The sequence below is a fragment of the Mus pahari genome, chromosome 2, assembly GCF_900095145.1.
Source record: "Mus pahari chromosome 2, PAHARI_EIJ_v1.1, whole genome shotgun sequence".
NCBI classification, from domain to species: Eukaryota; Metazoa; Chordata; class Mammalia; order Rodentia; family Muridae; genus Mus; species Mus pahari.
In genome coordinates, this window is record NC_034591.1 from 120,922,913 (window position 1) to 120,937,618 (window position 14,706).

Consider the following 14,706-nt stretch of genomic DNA (forward strand, 5'->3'; position numbering starts at 1 on the left):
TGCAAGTAATGATGTCATTAGGCTAACAGATTCTGTTCAATGAAAAGTGCTTAAACTCATATTGTGTGTGTCTTGCCAACATTAAAAGTCAAGGCAATAGTTTGTATATCATAAATTGCAGACAAGAATGGAGAAGGCAGAACAGTTGTTTAAGCCACTAATCTGCTAGTGAATATTCAGATTTTAGAGTTTATATGTTTTGACCTCTTTCATTGTGACTAGGAAAGATGATACAGCCATAATTATTATGCATGGGAAATCGCTCAGTCTTCAGGGTTAAAAAGATTAGTGGAAGAACAGCATTAATGAAATACATTTATTTTCACTGGGGCCCAAGCAATTTACCCTGTAATTTAGAAAGAGCACAATGGGCTTCGTGTTAAATAATATTTCTAAAATAGTGAGACTCTTGCAGAGCAATTGGCATTCATTAAAATTCAGTGTTGGGAGCAGCAGGTGGCAAGCAGTTCCATGGAATGATTTTCCAGTGTCCTTCCACAGCTGAAGCAAAACAATTCATGTCAGAAGAGTCTAGGCCTTACCCCCTGTTGAAAGTGATAGTGTATACCAATTCTTCTATTTTTACATGAATATATTCAAGGGACCTGAACTGAATTATTGTAATAGCTTTCTAAAATGTACATTTCCCTACCATGTAGTTGAAGAAGAATATATTCATTTCACTCACTGTTTTGCTTTTGAATAGCAATACATTTCAAGGTAAAATGCTGTAGTTTTGTTTGTCTATAGGGAATAAATTTGAATATCTGTAAAATTATACATATGTAGAATAAAGTGAAAAAATTACATGGGGTAAAAGAAGATAGAAATTGTTACCATTCAATCTTTTTTTTGTGCTTTTACCTAAAAAAGGTAAACATGGTGTGTGTAGTTGATTTCTGTTGGAATTCTAATCCTGTCTTCACTTTTCCCTATGTTGTAAACAGAAAAGAAAATTGTAAACAGAAATATGATATAATATTCCTGGGACCATTTTATATAAAGCACAGTGTAGAGGGATGAGACAAATAGATTCACTCTGTTTTCATGAACATAAAATACTCTTTACAGAAGAAAAGGCTTAAATATCCAGTTAATTGTTAAACATCTGGCCAGTTTTAGCTTAAAACATTATGTTCTAGATAAACTTTTTCATTTTGCTTTAAAGAGTAGAAATAAATTCAGAAAGCCTTATTTTTGCATTATATTGTTGCAGCCATAAATATAGTAAGGCTCCCAGTTAAAGGTTCAAGTTACAAGTATTGAGGTTAAATACACCTAGATTCAAATCTCTATATGACCTTTTAAGTCTATGTGATGTTGACATACTAGTGCATGTTTTCCAAACCTTATATACCAGTAAAGAATAGTGAATATACCTTTCTCTGAAGATTGAAATAAGAACCAAGTCAGATTTTAAAATTTGTGCCTAGTACATAGAAAACTGAGGAAACTACACAAAATACTTAATATTTTGTTAATGTTTTGGCTATAATGGGCAGAGGAGAACATCTTCCATAAAATATATTTTGAGTGTGAGTTGTTAAAAAAAGTTTGACATAGCAAAGTATCTTAAAAACATCAAATGGCAAAACAAATTAAACTATTAAAATCGATATATCTTAAAAAACTGATATATCAAGAAATTACTATGATTACACATTATTTTCAATTTTTTTAAGCCAATATATCCAATCTGCAACCACAGATCACATGTGTCCCCATGGGTCCAGGATAGCTATAAACAAAGTCCAATGTAAAGCAATAAACTCTCTTTAAGCAGGATGATGAATTCTCTCTCTCCTTTCTTTCATACTTTCCTTCTTTCTTCACTTTCTTTTCCTTCTTTTTCTTGTTTTTTCTTTGAGAGTCATTTCCATAATTTAATTACACAGAACTCAACATGAACATGATAGGTGACAGTATCATCCTGCTGAAATAGTCAAGTGTTTGAACATGCCTCTAAGAGGAATATCAATCTATCACAGATCATTTCACCACAAGATAAATATTCTTTAAAATATGCTTATAGTTGCTAGAAACAAACAAGGCTGAAGTGTTGGGGAGACTCATGCTAATGTCATTGATGAGTGGTTCAACTCTGTTTCTTGTTTGACAAGCGAGAGGCCTCAGTATTCACTGAGAACATTAGAAAGGAGCTAAGCAATACATTGACATTTTTCTTCCTCTTTTTATCTTTTTCTAAATTAAACTAATAAAATTTATTTTAAAATATGCAACTCAGTATTGACATATTTTAAGTCATCCAAATAAATTTATAAGTTAAATGCCTCTTAAATATACATGATATCTTCTGAAGCTAAAAGTAATATGCACTCAACCAATTTTTAAAATCTATTTGGAACATTTAGCATGGCAGAAGTAGAAAAAAAAATCTCTTAAGAAGTCCTCCACAAAAGGAAATTGTAAAATTTCTTGATTAGAGAGAAACCTTTCCATCTCCAAGGGAGAATACACAGTGTAACTCTGTCTTCCTAGAATGCATTTGGTAGTGTTCCTTCTGTTTCTATTCTGTGGAATATTTTGAAGAGTATTGCTATTAGGTCTTCTTTGAAGGTCTGATAGAATTCTGCACTAAACCCACCTGGTCCTGGGCTTTTTTTGGTTGGGAGAATTTTAATGACTGCTTCTTGTTTAGGAATTATGGGACTGTTTAGAAGGATTAGATGATCCTGATTTAACTTTGGTATTTGATATCTGTCTAGAAAATTGTCTATGCCATCCAGATTTTTCCAGTTTTGTTGAATATAGGCTTTTGTAGTAGGATCTGGTGCTTTTTTTTTTTTTTTTTAACTTTCCTCATTTTCTGTTGTTATATCTCCCTTTTCATTTCTTATTTTGTTAATTTGGATACTGTCTCTGTGCCCTGTGGATAAGGGTTTATCTATTTTCTTGATTGTCTCAAAGAATTAATCCCTGGTTTTGTTGATCCTTTGTGTAGTTCTTTTAGTTTCTATTTCCTTTATTTCATCTCTGAGTTTGACTATTTCCTGCTGTCTACTCTTCTTGGTGTATTTGCTTCATTTTGTTCTAGAGCTTCCAGTTTTGCTCTCAAGCTGCTAGTATATGCTCTCTCCATTTTCTTTTTGGAGGCACTCAGAGCTGAGTTTTNCTCTTAGCACTGCTTTCATTGTATCCCATAAGTTTGGGTATGCTGTGCCTTCATATTCATTAAATTCTAAAAAGCCTTTAATTTCTTTTCTCTTTTCTTTTCTTTTCTTTTCTTTTCTTTTCTTTTCTTTTCTTTTCTTTCCTTCCTTCCTCCCTTCCTTCCTTTCTCTCTCTCTCTCTCTCTCTCTCTTTCTTTCTTTCTTTCTTGACCAAGTTATCATTGAGTAGGGTGTTGTTCAGGTTTTATGTGTGCTTTCTGTTGTTTTTGTTGCTATTAAAGACCAGCCTTAGTCCGGGATGATATGATAAGATGCATCATATTATTTCAATCATTTTGCATCTGTTGAGACCTGTTTTGTGACCAGTTATATGGTCAGTTTTGGAGAAGGTACCATGAGGTGCTGAGAAGAAGGTATATTATTTTGTGTGTCAGCTCCTGGGATACCAGTTCTCTCAGGGAGGAATTTGGTTATGGAGGGCTTTGGTACAAGGTCACCTTCGGGGTGCAGACAGAAACCAAAGGATCCTGTTCCCGGGCTGATCCATGGTTCTTGTGTCCTGATGGCGCTGGCCAGGTCCCTCTGGAGCAAGGAATTTGATCAGAAGTGTTCGTCCTCCTTGTGCTTGCAGGTGTGTCAGCACTCCTGAGAGACCAGATCTCTCTGGGCAGTATTTGGGCCTGGATTTTTGTGGCACAGGATCTGCTCCAGGTACGGATCGAAACATGAAGGATCCTGTCCCAGACTGCTCCTCAGTTCCTGTGTCCTGAGGGCTCCGGGGGCCGGGGGGGGGGGGCTTCCCTTGGAGCAGAAGTGGTGATCTTATCTGCTCTCTCAGGCTTGTCAGCACTCCTGGGAGACCCGCTCTCTCGTGGCAGTATTCGGATGTGGAGTGCTGAGGCACAGGATCAGCTCAGGGAATAGATGGAAAACAGAAGCTACATAGATTGGCATTTTTCTCTACTCTCAAAGTGTATGAGAGAGAGAGAGAGAGAGAGAGAGAGAGAGAGAGAGAGAGAGAGAGAGAGAGAGAGAGAGAGAGAGAGAGAGAGAGAGAGAGAGAGAGAGAGAGAGAGAGAGAGAGAGCACTGTTATATACCTTCCATGAAATAAAGTGTACCCACTTGTATCCTTGACAATGTTTTACAAATTCCTATATCCCTGTCATACAGTTACAATGTAAAACAGGTCTTTTCATTAACCTAAATGTTCCCTAGTGCCCACATATAATTAATCCTCTACCTTGGTCCCAAGCAACTCATATTTCTTTTCTTTTTATACAGACTTGCTTTATTTATTCTTGAGTATTTTTTTTCACTTAGCAAGATATTTTTGGCATCTATCCAACTCATACTAGCAATTTCTGTCTTTTTATTTCTAACATGCATCATATTTATTAATATGCCACAATGTATTCATCTATTCACCTACAGGTGGAGTTTAGTGTTGCTCCTATTCCAGTCTTCTAGGATAAAAAAATACTTTCTGTAAATATTCTCAGAATATTTTTATGTGCAGAAGTGCTTTCCTTTGTATGGGAGTAGTATGCAAATGGAAGCATTTTGAAGAAGCATCTGAACTTTGTTTTTAGTAGTATTTACTTGGGTTTTGTAGCATACACATGCTATAGCTTCTGTGCAGTCAGAGGGGTTTCCTAGTTTGCTTTTTTGTTGCTATGATAGACACTGTGACCAAAAGCAACATGATAGGGGTGTGGAGACTATGTTTTTCAGCTTCTTGGTTACAGTCCATCATTGAGGGAAGACAAAGCAAGATCTCAAGGGGAGAAGTTGGAGGAAAGAACTGAAACAGATAGCATGGAGGTAGTATTTCTATGGGATTGATTCTCATGGTTTTACCAGCTTGGTTTCTTAGACAATATGAGACTGCCTGTCAGGAATGTCACTGCCCACGGTGTTCTAAGCCTTCTAACATCAACTATTAATCAAGAAAATGTTCAGGAAATATGTCCTCAGGTCAACAGGATGGAAGCATTTTTTCAATTGATTTTCCCTGTTCTGAGATGACCCCAGTTTGTGTTAAGTTGATAAAAAAAATTAGCCATCACAGAGCAAAATTTGTAGACATTGGTTATTTCCTTCTACCAGTCTTGAAGCTTGAATTATCAAGCTTGGGGGTCAGGTGTATTTGCTTGCTGTGCTATCTTACTGGTCCTGTAATATTATATCTAAAAATAACAAATTAATTATGGATCGTGTTACGACTCATCACTCTCATAACACCATAGTAAATGAGTCCCAGATGCCTTCGACGTATAAAGTCTGGATTCTTAATGTTTGCCATTAATTTATTCATTTTTATTTATGTTTTTCTCTTTATATGTACACCACAAGATGGTGCCTTTGGAAGCCGGAAGACGGCATCAGATACATCTGAATTTACAGTTGTGTGTAAGCCTCTTATCATAAGTCCTGGAAATTGAACTCATTTTATCTGGAAGTAGAACATATATTCTTAAACTCAGAGATATCTTCAGAGCTCCTGTATTTATTAATAATGGGTGTGTGGTGGTACTGCATGGTTAGAGCTCCATGGTTGAGAACAGAGAGTTGCAGCTACATGTGATCACCCTCAGCAGCCTAAGTGGTTCCTCTAGAATTTTACGAATCTTGGCTGAAGCTTGAAAGCATTTAGAAATAACTAGAGAAACAAAATTGGAAATTTTTTATGGGAGATTTTTTTTTTTTTTTNGAGACAGGGTTTCTCTGTGTAGCCCTGACTGTCCTGGAACCCACTCTGTAGACCAGGCTGGCCTAGAACTCCGAAATCTGCCTGCCTCTGCCTCCCAAGTGCTGGGATTAAAGGCATGCGCCACCACTGCCCTGCGGGAGAAATTTTAATATGGGATAAAGCACAAGTGTTTAGAAAAAGAGGAATCCTCAGAAGCAGGCAAGAATATGGGTTTCCTTTCTAGCTGAGAGTAGGCAAATGTAAGGTGAAAATAAGATGTAGTCAATGGTGAGAATGAGATTCACAAAGATAAATAAGCTCTTATTGTGCTTAGCATTAGCCACATATATGCTAATGCCACCATATATGTTGTAGCCCTCTGTTATATCTCAGAAGGTGGCTGAGAACTCCCCCATACAGACACACTCACCTGTATGCACACACATACACGCATGCATGTACACACACACAATCACACACAAACACACGTTTCATTCCCTATATAAGCAAAATAACTGAGGTTGCTGTAGACAAGGAGTTGGGTGGGATTACAGCCCGATAAAAGGAAACCGCAGGTCACTGCAATTGCACAAGGAGTTGAATTCATAAGCTTTCTTGGCTGAGAATCCTGGACAACTGCAGGTGTATGGATGGGAAAGGGAAAATGACTTAAGCAATTATTAAATTTGGTAGAATTCTTGCAGCCTTTGTGAGAAGAGATTCAGCTACATTCCTGAGCTAGAGGATCCTTTCCCGGGCTTTCCCTCTTGCCTCAATTGTTTGCATTTGATGGCTTTCAAATAACTTAAAAAAATGTTCATCTATTTTTATTGTTCTTCTACTATGTGCATGTGCCAGGTACATGGCTCCTCTTCACAGAGGAAGGTGTATCCCTGTACCTAGAGTAACAGATGATTGCCAGCTACCTTATACTGGGAATTGAACCTGGGTCCTTTGTAAGAACAGCCAGTCCTCTCACCTGCTGAGTCAACTTTCCAGCTCCAAACTGAATAATTTTATTGAACACCTTTTTACATGTTTAAATGTCTCTCACATAGTTTTGCAAAATTTCTATTCATAGTTTTGTTCATTTTAAAGTCCTTGTTCATCTTATTATTATTATTATTGAGTTGTAAGAGTTATTTCATTGTATACATAAAAATTAGTCACTGTCTTGGTTATTTTCTACTACTGTAATAAAATACCATGACCAAAGGGAATTTATAAAAGAATGCATTTATCTGGGTTTACAGTTTCTGAAGTGTAGAAACTTTGATGGCACAGTAAAAGCATGATCAGGAAGGCTGAGAACTTAGGTGTTGAATTGCAAGCAGGAAGTAGACATAAAGTGGGTGCAGCACTCCTGCAACCTCAAAGCCCACCCTCAGTGTCACACCTCTGCCATAAAATCCATCCATTCTAATGTGACAAACAGTTTTACCAACTGAGGACAAAGGCGACCCATAGGAAGACCAGCAGACTCAACTGACCTGGACCCCTGATATCTCCAGACACTGAACCACCAATCGGGCAGCATATACTAGCTGATATGAGGCCCTCAGCACATATGACAGAGGACTGACAGGTCTGGCCTCAGTGAGAAAACATGCACCTAACCCTCGAGAGACTTGAGGCCTCAGAGAGTGGGGAGATCTGGTGGGTTAGGGGGAGGGGGTGGGGACATTCTCTTGGAGACAAGGGGAAGAGGTATGGGATGGGGAGCGTTTGGGGGGGGCAGATAGGGATGGAGTTGAAGACTGGACTGTAAAACGGGATTAAAGAACAAAACAAAGTTTACCTTTTGACAGATCTTCATTGGATTTGTGGTTTTAGTTTTCCTAGTATCCATATCCACTTATTTAAACTTTCAGATGTTAAGAATATGTCTTTGTGTCAGGACCTGAAAATCCTCTCATGTTTTAGGCATGATTGTACACATCAGGATCTCTATGTACATGCATGTGCTGCGTGTGTGTGTGTGTGTGTGTGTGTGTGTCTGTGTGTTAGCGTTTATTTTTCAAGCTCTTAGCTTCTTCAAAAAACATGCCACAACACAGACATATTAAAAACTTTAGTCAGAGAGCTCCATGTGAAACACAAAAAGCATTAAAAAAAAAAAAAAGGAAAAAAAAAAAGGAAAAAAAAAAAAAACCACAGAGCTGTAACGCAAACACCTGCAAACTCCTTCTTTATCCAGGAAACTGTAAACAAACTGTTTATGAGAAAAACACTATTTCTCTGGACTATTTGAGTCTACTTTGTGTTATTTGCCATATTTAAGAAGCCTAATGCACATTTGTTTTGCATTTTGAAGGGTGTAGTGATAGCCCTTTGATTTTATGTCCCCCTTCTCATCACTTTATCTAGCACCAGGAGCTGCTGGCATGCTTCAGAAAGCTTACATTTGAACACAGTCTAAATCGGTGCAGACCCTTGGCTGGCTTAATCTTTGCTTGTAAATGACAATGCAGAGGAAGAAAAAAAAAAAAAAACCTACTTCCTTTCCTGTTGGATACCTAATAAGTAGTTAGTCTGACCCAGTTTTCAATAAGAGCGATTTTCTGATGACCCAACAGGAGTGACTATATCTAGTCAAAGAATGAGGGGGGTGAATTTAATCTTTTATGGCACTGGAATGGCAGCTGCTCCCAGCTGCCTGAGTCTGTGAAGGATGAGGAAGACAAAACTGCCTTTCAGTGTGCAGAGAATTTTCCCTTTGAATATTCCAAACGGGAGCTTTGCACATGTGCCTCAAGAACTAATTGTCTAGGTTCCGTCAGGAATGCAGCAGGAGAGGAGCGTATTTCATGCTTAAGACCAGAGAGGAGCCACGCAATACTCAGTGGATAAAAGGCTTGCAGTCCCAGCTGGGAAAAAGAGTCCCATTATCTCCCAGCTGCATAGACATTCCATACGGCTTGGTTCTGCCTGGATGCACAGCATGCCTGACTGAGGACTCCAGACAGAGTTCTGCAGAAAAATTGTAAAGATCCCGAGACATTTCCCTGGTAAGATCCGTAAGTACAGAATTGCGCTGTCTGCTGCAATGAGAATTTTGCTGGGCAAGCTGCAGCTTTTCTTGCTTTCAATCTCTTTGTATTAGTAAAACAGGTAAACGCTGGGTTTGTGTGTTTGGTGGTGGTGGGGGGGAGTGACGGTTTCATTGATGCTGTGTTTTTATGAAGCTGATGCTTAAAATATATTGATTCCCTGTGAGAGAAAAATGAATTGAGTCTGTATCGGGGAAGACAGGATCAAACCAGGCAAAGTAAGATGACAGGTATATTTCTTAGTGTTTCACTAGTCTTTGCTGCAGTAAAACTAACGGGCAAGACTGGATGACAGTGCTAATTCTAGTACTTTCCGATAGCTACACACCCTTCCAGTACCGGCAGATCAGAAGATGTGTACTGCATTTTTTTTCCTCCAAAGGCTGAGGGGTGGGGTTTGCAGTATCTACAGATAATTTAAGGGAACGGTTATAAAACTTTCTTGGGGGAGGGCTTTCATAATGAGGGAAACACTAGAGGAGAGGTCAAATGGGTGCACCAAATTTCCTCTGACATTTTGGTTGCACCCAGCTTACAGATAATAGCTTGCAGAATCGCCTTTTCTCTCCATTCACAGCAGCTAAGCCTGTTATGATAAGGATCTTTTAATACTTTATGAAAGTTTCAGAACTTGATGACTTGGGAGCAAAACTTTGCAGAGTTCTGAGATTAGTCACTATATATGGCTCCAATGTTAACATAATGCTATAACATTGGAGGTTTGGGGGACACTGTCGTTCATAACTCTTGTTTCTCCCAATGAAAACTACTAAAGTTTAAATAATCAGCATCCTGACTATGTCCTCTGAGAGGCATTCACAGAATGACAAATATTATGGTAAAGATACAGTAAGGAAAAAAAAAACAGAGAGAGCAGTGGCATTGTAAAAAATCATCTTGAAAATAAGGGATACATAATGTTGTTCTATAGTGACAGTGTTTCTCAAAGATATCTATAAACCAAGGAGCCATATGTGGGCTGTTGAAACTCTTGTTCTGAGCAGTTCTCATTTATCTGATGGATTTGTTCATCATCCTTTAAAGTTATTATTGTTGTAATATGTCACCAATTTATGTGCACTATAAACTACAATAAAATAAGATATTTGAGCACTGTTTTTATACAACCCCACAGACGTGAAAAATGTATATATACATTTCCGCAAAACAAACATATGCCCACAAAAATACTGGCACAATTTGTATAGCAAACAAAAATACAGAGACATTTCATGTTTGATGCTTCACAGATCTTTTTTCTTAGCCTAATCATGGCTATGCAGTATAAGGATTTTTCAATCAAGAAACTTTTATATAAGGCCTTTCTATGAGGCTATATAAATGCATAAGTTATCAACTCTTAGTAAGAAGCTGATCACTTAAAATCAAATTTGTTTCTTACTTCAACTGAGCATTTCTAGTGCACAGTCATAATTTTATTTTCAAGGTACGTGCATGACTTTAATGACACCCAATTCACTTGGTCACATAGCAGGTGATCACACCTTAGTCTCAGCTTCCCCTTCCCATCACACAGAAACTAATGATGCTGTAAAGACAATGCGAAGTAAATTAACTATAGGCTTCTATTCTTTTAGTGAGTGAAAATAGTATAAAAGCTGATTGACACCTTTTTATTCTCCTTACAGGAGGAAGGGATTATAAAATATTCACTTAATTATTTAGCTATGTAAGTGTGCTATCAACATGTAAAGTAGAATGTGGTAGCATAAGCTTTAGTACTTTGTATCATAGCCAAATTACATAGGAGAGCCTTGAAGAGAGAGCCCATTCCCTACAAATAACAATCCTGAGCTGTTATTTCTTAATGCTTAAAATTCTAATAATAAAATGACATGAGGAGAAAGGTATTTTATAAAGAATATTTTTCTATAATATATCATTCTTTCTAAGAATAAAGGGGACTTAGTTTGATGGTATCACCTATGATTGACAGATATGCACATGGAAGAATTATCTCACTCTACGTTTGGAAAGCCAAAAGGAAGTAAAATGAAATATTAAGTTGCAAAAAAAATCTGGTATGTATTTGTTTGTAAGAGAAGTACTGGTTTCAGAAAAATAACTCTGTAATTATGAACAAAAACTATGAAAAAATAATGATTTCTACTCATTTTAATACGCACAGAATATATTAACCAATTCTCAAAATATGCATTTTAATACATTTTTAAATATTAACAAGTTTTCAAATTACACATCATTGTCAACAGAATCTTGCTTGCTACTCCTCTACGATGCCTGCTCTATGTGATCTCTAGGGGAGGAATTAAAAAGACATGCAAAGTGAAGTGTAGAGAAAAGATGGCATTTGTTAGCAAGTATAGCAGGTACTCTCAACTGGATCCTTACGGCCAGTGCCTAAATGGATATCTGGAGAACAGAAATATCTCATAGTGTGAGAAGGAAGCAGTGGTCAGACCAATGTACACAATTTGTATTTTAGATTTTATTTTATATCTAAAGTTTCTAGAACTGACAACTTTTGTTAGATGCTTATTTTTGTGTAGATGATTGACAGACTTATTTGGATTGATGCTGGTGGTGGGAAAACGACTCTGTAAAGTCATTTGCTATATGCTAGCCTTCTAAGCCTCTGAACCAGGCTGAACAGTGATCTATTATGGACATTCCTGGCAGTTTAGATGTCAGGTATCCTTTCAGGGCCAGATGACCCAGATCATGTGCCTCTTCCGAACCTTGAAGCTCTAGTTCTGTGTTTATAAGCTGTAGATTATGAGGGAGCAGTCCATCCTTAATGTTCTTAGACCTTCTAATATCTAAGTAGCTACCTAAAAATTCCTCTTTCTATACTTGAACCAATGAGATCATGTAGAAGGTTGATGTCAAGTCCTGACCATTTCTTTGCTCAAATAGGGTGTAGAAAACTTGAATGTTTCTACTTAAGCTGATTCTCAAACCTAATAACAATGATCAACAGGAATAAGATAGGACAATCCAAAGGTGAACTGAATGCAAAAGAGATAAAATTTAAAGAACACATAAGCATGTCAGGTTGAGACTCATAATAATAACACTATTGCATATTAAGACTCTTCTAACAATTATGATAATAATAGAAATCACAACACATAAACATATATGTATATGTAAATAACATATATATCTCCAAAATGATTATCATAATATATATTATTTATATATATTGTTATGATAAATTATGAAAAATATATTATGATAAGTATATATTCAATTTCAGATGTATTTATTATTGACATTGTGTCAAGTACCATGCTGTTATTTTGGATTCATTTCAAATTTGAAAGAATTAACATTTTAACAACAAGCATTTACATCCTGACCCACCATAATTTCTTGCGTGGTTGAGTCCCACATTCAGAAATGAATCTTTAGACTCTTAGACAGTCACAGATTCATTCTGTGTTGTGTGCCTGAAAATTATTTATTTTATACAGTGAGGGCAAGCTATCATTTGGAATCAGTCATAATTTCATAAATGTATACATATTTTTAAGCAATACTATTAACATCCCATATAGAGTTATTACTCAAAAGTTTTAGTTAATGTTTAATATGACTTGTATTTCTCAGCTGAATGTTTACATAATATTTAACATTCATAATTTTTCCCATAAAATATTCCCATCGTTGGCCACTCTAAGAAATATTTTAAAAAAGAAATGTTTTCTTGCCATTACTTTACAATTTTTTTATCTTTTCTTTTTTTGGTCAAAAGTATTATAATGATGCTATTACATATAAATTCAAGGGTGCGATGCAGATAATCAGATAATCCAAAAAATAATGAGATTAGATTAATTATATAGTGGTTAAGTAAAATCCCTGCTCATTTTTAATATAGTTAATATTAAAATCATAAAAGTATTTTCTAATATAAGCTATTAAGTGTTAATTTTATAAAATTTAGATCAGTGTATTGACCTATTTCAATCTATAACTTATTTAGGTATTGTTTCCTGTGCAAAATGAGAAATCAATATCAGAAATTTTATTATTGTAATAGGTAGTATTTAGACTTCAATATTTTCATAATTTTCACTGAGCATTTCAAACAAAACAAAAGAAAATTTAAACCCTTTCCATTTTTTGTTATAGTATATTTTGTTTATATTTGTACTACAAGAGGGTGTATGTGCCCCAATATCACAGAAAGAAACTGACTCTGGTTCTTTTGGAACCAGCCATCTTTCCAAACTATATTGGTGAGGTTTTGATGGATACATGAATAAGATTCTTACATTTCAGCAGGTTTTCTAAGTTCCTGTCTTTAGTTTGTCTACCTGATACTCCCGACTATGAAGCTACCAATTGGTAAACATTTTTTTCTACCTTTTCTTCCTTTTGGTTCACCACTTGTGACCATGTTGGTTCTTACTTGTTCATCTTTTATATCTATAAAACATTTCAAATTTGTTTTCAACTTTGTGCTATGTTTTGTTACCCTTCATTATCTCAAGTGGTTTGTTATGATTCTATATTTTCTATTTCAATGATCATCTCTGAAATGGTTTTATTGTTCTCTACAATTTTGGTTGTCTTTAACACTTGATACTTTCTTTGTCTGTTGAATATCTGTTTTAAACTATGTACAGAAAGATTATGGCTAGAGATATTAAAACTGCATAAGAGTAGTTTCTCATAACTTTATAAAAACTGTAGCTACATTTATTTAGAATTATGTTTTTCAATTATGTATTTTCATTATTTATCCCCCCTTTTTTTGGTTTGTTTTAAAATGTGTTCATGAAAGACATATAAAAAGAATAGTAATTTTTTTTTTAGTGTGTGGTAAAAACTCATAGACTAAATAACTATAAACCCTAGGGTTACCAGACTATACCTAAAGTACATGTGGGATTTACATATGCCTACATATCCTGCAGGTATCCCACAAGATACTAGTTCATACCTATTATACTTGAGGACCATAATAATGGGAAATACAATGCATACACTAGTGTTGGAGACATATGGAAGCTTTCTCTCCCAAATTATGACATGAAATGCTCCAAGAAAAATACATTTGTTGATATTTTAAAATGCATTTAAGAATTTCATAGCAATTTCTTTAAAGAATGTTACTTTTGTGCATGAATTCATCTCTTTGCAAAGAATCAAGACCTTAGGTATTTCTTACACATTACTTACGTATTTAGAACATTAATATAATGTTATATATTCAATATAAAACTAGCAGGTTTGTCATCTTGTTTTCCTGAGGAATGGATATTCTCCAACTCATCAGTTCAGTCAGTGATGTAAGTTATAAAAGAGCCTTTAAGATACATGGCTCCATGGTGGAAACTTGGAGTCAAATCTTTCCCTCTCTCAATACTATCTCCCAACCCAGCAAGTTTTCAAATAATATATTATCTTTAATATAATAGAAATATATAAGAAAGACAAAATAAAGTGACAAATTGGACAAATTTTCTACAATTCCCCCTAGAAGTATGTATTTTTCATTGTTTGGAAACAATAAAAATCTGCTTCGGGTTGTGTGTTTGACATTATGCCCAGGCATATTATCTCTAGGGTTAGAAACATTTTCCTATTTTTGTTTGTATCTTCCCAACACTCTTACTATGTTTTTTTTTCTTTTTCTCCTTGTTTCTGTAGAACAAGACATGAATAAAAATCTACTTGTTTTATGACTTTCCAATAGGGACTTTGAGATTTGAAGGTATTTTTACGTGAGACTTTTGCTCCAAAATTGTAACCCTTGTGATTTATCTCAGCAGAAGCTGTTGGACCTGAATTTGAAGGTGTGTGTGTGTGTGTGTGTGTGTGTGTGTGTGTGTGTGTGTGTG

General features: G+C 35.7%; 1 protein-coding gene across 2 annotated transcripts in view; it reads left to right on the plus strand.

The window, feature by feature from the left end:
* Positions 1-8,605: 8,605 nt before the first annotated feature.
* The window catches only part of LOC110315735 (contactin-6), a 334,773-nt gene continuing 328,672 nt past the window's right edge, over positions 8,606-14,706 (plus strand). For both annotated transcript variants that reach the window (XM_021189718.2, XM_029534884.1), the window contains exon 1: positions 8,606-8,830. The gene's annotated coding sequence lies outside the window, so the exon portion shown is untranslated. The remainder of the gene's footprint in view (positions 8,831-14,706) is intronic.